Genomic DNA, 6,003 nt, shown 5'->3' with positions numbered 1-6,003 from the left:
CTGGGCTGTGGCTTGACCCCCTCTCTTGCAATTAGAATTTACTCTGCCATATCAATGTCGCAGTAATTAACAATATATATAAAACTATGACTTACTTATTTCTATTTGTCAATTCTTTCTTTGGACGTAGACATATGCAAGTCATTCTTCAAACTATTTCTGTTGCTGTATATAATGTTATCTTGATTCTGTTCATTTCAAGCCATAATTTAATGTAGATCTTTTAAAATTTTTAAAGATTACAATTCTGTTATCAAACTCTCAAATATCCAAACATCATTTTTGTGGGGTAGCAAATAACAATCTAGCTCAATTTTTTGTATTATAAAACCAATAAAGATTTCAGACATACTTAATTGTATTTTTCTGGTCCTTTTCTCTTAAAAGTTATTCATTGGACTTCTATAGAGCCAAATATAAAATTCCTCTCAAGTGGATCTGTAAGCCCATCAACTTGGATGTTTCCTTCAAGATCATAAGTCATCCACACACCCACACATCCCTAGTGACCTTTGCCCATATACTTCCAAATGTTCATCATTATAGATTCTACTCAAAGCCTTTCTCACTTTTTTCTGACATCTTAAAGACATTAATGGAGCTCTCATGTTCTCACCATATGTCCAGCTCATTTTCTTTTCTATTAAAAATCACTCAGTTAATATGTTTTAATGCAGTTCTTTTTGAAAATTCCCTAGATCCTATTTTTGTGCCTGTATATTGTATTCTGTGTGACATAATTTTCAGTCCCTCAAAAACTAAAGGGCTTCATGACTCAAGGTAACACTACAGCACCTGTAGAATAGTGGTACTATTTTAAGATGGGGGTCTTTGTTCTTGAGAGAAGCCTTATGTAATTACAGCAGCTTTGCAGCTCCCTGAAAGATGGACTATTCTTCTCTGTGAGAAAGAAAAAGATAATATTTGAATACTAGGATTATTAAGTAGGATAGCATAACCTTGTCATTGATCTATTTGGTTTGTGGAGATTTTGAATAGAACTGAGAAACGAGAAAAAACAATGGTTGACATGAAAGTATTTCCTCAGAAAAGAAATGTGTGATATTCATTATGCTTCATGCATAAATTTGTAGTCACAGAAAACAGTGGTGACACCAAAGAATAGGTATTGATTCACTGGAAAAATGCAATTCAACTCCAAAACAATTGATATGTGAATGATTGCTGTCAATCTCTGAGTTTGTCCCTGAGTTTGAGATGGATATTTAAGGGGAAAAGAGAAAACTCAAGAACTGCCCTTGAATAAGTAAGCATACATCAGAGACAGAATGCCTGAATCATATAAGAAACCAACAGAATCAGTCCATTTCCCCCAGGACCTAATTTATCATCCTAACTTAATGAGAGAGTTCTTACCTAGTTGACTTCCTGGAATGAGATAAAAAAAAATTCAGTGAGAAGTCACTTGTTCACCAAACCAGGTGCTCTTTAAATATTAAAACTTTATTTTCTTACCATATTCAGTTTTCCTTAGACCCCTTGTCCTCTCCTACCCAGTAAATTATTAAAGGAGCTTTGCAGTTTCCTGAAAGATAGCCTTGAAACAAATATTTTAAATGAAAAAGGGGGTAAAAAGTATTTCAGCAAAATCAACTAATACCAGCTACGTTTATCAATATGAGCAATATTCCATACCCATAATGCCGTATCTCTGCAATGAAGGGTGGTTAGGCAAATCAAATACTTTTACAGTGCAGAGTTTCCTGATGTGTGTGTCAACTTTGGGCAGTTGGGAATTTGCAAAGATACCACAGGCACTCCAGTAAAAAGCAAACATGATGATGATAGAGGCAAACAAAATGTTAAGGAGGTCTGAGAGGGAAAGCCAATCCAGCAGGACAGATCAAGGAATGCCTCTTGGAGAAGGTGGAATTTGAACAGAGCTTTAAAGGATAGAGGGGTAATGAGGAATTAAGAAGGCATCTCCACACATAGTAATAGCAAATAATAATAGCTAGCTTTAAGGTAGCCCTGCAAAGTACTTTACGAACAGTATTTAATGTTATTCTCAAAATCCTGGGAGTTAGGCACTATTATTATCACCCCCATTTTAGAGATTAGGAAAGCAAGGTAAATGAAGTTTAAGTGACTTACTCCAAATCACATACTTAGCAATGTCTGAAGCAGAATTTGAACTCAGTTCTTCCTGAAGTAATGCTATATATCCACTAAATTATGGTTTCTGTGAAAAATAGGCATACTAAAAATGTTTGTAAACAAAATATAAATTGGATAATACTCAAAAATCTAAACAAAACTAAAAAAATTCTGGAAAAGTTATTTCTGAAATCAGACTCATATTTGCTGACATACATAAAAAGATCTGTTTAAAACTATTCATAACAGTAATTGTCCTGAGGACAACAATCAGAACAGAAGACAGGATAACATACTTAAATCAAGAAATAGAATATTTGTTCTGACACAGAAGGAACACTGAGTCTGGGGACTGGAATCATCCCATTTCTCCAAAATAGCATTTGCTTCTCAGCTATAAATATAATTATCTATTATTTCAGAGAAGAAGAAAATAAAATTTACCAATAGTGTTATGCAGTCCCCTTTCTGCGCAAAAATGAACTAAGGGCTCATGATCATTGGTTTTTAGTAGGGGTTGCAAGTACTAGACAAGAGTACACAAGCCAATCTATTGGGAGTGGGGGTTGGGAGATTTCCCATTTTTACTTGTAAAAATCAATTAAATTAGGGGAAGCTAGGCGGCTCAGTTAATAGAGAACCATGCCTAGAGTCATAAGGTCATAGGTTCAAATCTGGCCTCACATACTTCCTAGCTGTGTGATCTTGGGCAAGTCACTTAACCCTAGTTGCTTAGCCCTTACTGCTTGTTGGTTAGTACCAATTCTAAGGCAGAAAGTAAGCAGTATTTTTTAAAATCAACTAAGCTTCCCAATATTTAAGAATTTAAGGCAGAGATCAACTCTGGGTCCCTTAACCAGTCCATATGTCTTATAGCCATGCTTCATGTGTGGTACATGAAGTATCCCACAGAAAAGGGGGACTTATACAATGTGGGGAGGTATACATTACTTATTTGTTTGTTCACTTTCAGCATATTGCAACATATTGATGTTTGCCTATGCTCAGTTAAGTAAATTTATAAAATACATTATCTAATTTAAACTAAACTAACTCTTACCAAATGGACAAGTGGCAAAGTTGATGTTTATCCTACTACTAGTATTAGCTTTTCACAAGCCGTATTAAAACAATGATTATCAAATCAGATATGACAAGTCAAAATGCAAGTGACCACTAAGATCTTTTTTACCACACAGAGGATCATTGAACATTGAGAGGTAGCATTCAAAAGAATTACTGAACTTAAAGATTAGTTACACATTTCTTTTACAAAAAGACGTTTTACAAATTTATTGATCTATTCTTATTCAACCAAGTTTTTAAAAAATCATCAAGCATATTTAATCACATGCTTCTCACTAAAACTTGTAATATGTAATATGAATGTAAAAGTTTACTGAGAGCAAAAGTTTTAGTATTTTAATAAATAAAATAAAATAATTACCCAATTCACTTTTTAACATATTTGTCCATATTTCAAAACATATAGTAATATATTATATAGATAATATGTAGTAATATGGTAGTTCCTAAATATGATTTAAAAGTAAATATATATGTACACATATGTGTGCACACTGAAAAACTTTTTACTGATGAGATATGTGATAAAAAAGTTTGGAGATCATTGATCTAATTACAACATTCTACTTATCTACATTATTATAGCTATAGTGAAACAACAAGGTAGAATGAAATGACTAGACCTCAAGTGAGAATAACCTGGGTTCAAAATCTATTTTTGATACTCACTGTGTTAGCATAAGCAAATCACGGAACCTTTCAGTTTCTAAGACAACTAATTAAGATGATAAATCATTCCTTTGTATCAATAGAGGAAGATTATATAGTGGAGTTCATACTGAAGTTCCCAGGATATCTGATAGTTGTCTGGGATACTAAGATATTTGATAGATATGTAGGGAGGTAGATAGGTAGATAGGTGGAGAGATACATTAGATGTATTATAGATAGATAGATAGATAGATAGATAGATAGATAGATAGATAGATAAGATATGAGATGGATGGCTGGATGGATGGATGGATTTAAGGATAATTAAATAGAAAGACAGACATGGACAGATGGATGGATGAATAAACAGACGGATGGACGGATGGATAGATAGATAGATAGATAGATAGATAGATAGATAGATAGATAGATAGATTGATAGCTACAAGGATGGATAGACAAACAGAGAGAGGCAGGCTTAACTATATTTTATGTAGCAAACATTTCATTTCATATATGTGTCATATACTATTTTTATGTTCTATATCTTCAACATCTTGCATGTCCTTTGTTCTTTGTACTCAAAGCCAACCTCCAAGTTGAGGCCTATATCACCTCTCACACAATTTATAGCAATGGCCTCCTAATTACTCTCCCAAGTTATTCTAGTTTTGCATCAATTTTTATATCAATGCTTTTTTCCAGAAATGAAATTTGTTTCTTTAACTTCAATGTTGAAGTTAAATAAAGTGTAATTGGACAGAATGATTTTAAGCAACAACAAAATGGACAAAAATTGTAATCCTATAATTTTAGACTTGGTAGAAATTTCAGAAGTTGTTAAATCTAATTCTAGTCAGTTCAATAAGGTTGTATTAACTGTCTACTATGTGCAAGTCATTTATGCTAGGTGCTGGAGATTCAAAAACAAAAAACAACAACCACCCCTGTCCTTGAAGAGCTCATATTCCATTATCAAGAGGCAACAATTACACAGATAAATCAATTAAGATCACTTCAAGAGAGAGTGAGCACCAACAATCCAGGGGATCAGAAAAAGCTTCCTGTGTGAGGTGGCACCAGAATTAAACCTTAGAAAAAGTTAATGATTCTAAGAGGCAGCAGGGAGGAGGGAGGATATTCCAGGTACAGAGCATGGAAAGTCACCCAGACAGGAGGGAGATAGAATGGATAGTTCAGAAAGCAGTAAGCAGACTAATTTAGATAAAGAATGATATGTGTAAAGGAGAGAAAAGGGAAATAATTCTAAATAGGTAAGTTGGAGAGAGACTGTGAAGGGCTTTAGATGATGAAACTTTGAAGTTTAGCTTACTCTAGAGGCAACATGAAACTTCTTCAGCTTTAGAAAGATTATTTTAATAGCTGGATGAAAATGGATTGTAGAGGCAAGGGTCTGAAACCAGGGAGATGATTTTCAGTTAATTTTTACTCATGACTGACGAGTAAATGATTTCATGGTCCCATTTAGGGTTTTCTTGGCAAAGATATGAGAGTTGCTTGCCATTTTTTTCTCCAGTTCATTTTACTGATGAGGAAACTGAGGCAAACATGGAGAATTGATGAGGCTGTATAGCTAGTAAGTGTCTGAGGCCAGATTTGACCTTGTGAAGACATCTCCCTATCCACAGTCCCTGCATTTTACCCACTGTTTTACTTGGCTGCTCCAGGGAGACCATTTAGGAAGCTCTTAAAACCATCAATGTCATAGATGATGAGGACCTGATTTAAGGTGATGGCTCTGAGGGCCAAGAGAAGTGAGAGACAAAAAAGGTAGCAGAAAGATCAATATACATTTGAGAAGACAAGATCTCCTGCCTCATCTGGGCATCCATTCTATGGTATCCTTGTCAAGGTTTTGTCATGGGTCTTTGCTGAAACACTTCCAATAATCTGTAAATCGCCATTGCTGGGGCAGCCCATTCCACTTTTAGAAAATTTCTTTTAGATATTGAGCCAAAATCTGCCTTCTTATTTTATGCAATCATTGCTCATTTCACTGTCTTCTGGGGCCTTGTCAAGGTTTTGTCATGGATCTTTGCTGAAACACTTCCAATAATCTGTAAATTGCTATTACTGGGGTAGCCCATTCCACTGTTAGAAAATTTCTTTTAGATATTGAGCCAAAAT

This window comes from Gracilinanus agilis, chromosome 3 (genome assembly GCF_016433145.1).
Source record: "Gracilinanus agilis isolate LMUSP501 chromosome 3, AgileGrace, whole genome shotgun sequence".
Taxonomy (NCBI): Eukaryota; Metazoa; Chordata; class Mammalia; order Didelphimorphia; family Didelphidae; genus Gracilinanus; species Gracilinanus agilis.
The sequence above is the reverse complement of the archived record's forward strand: the minus strand, read 5'-3'. Positions refer to the sequence as shown.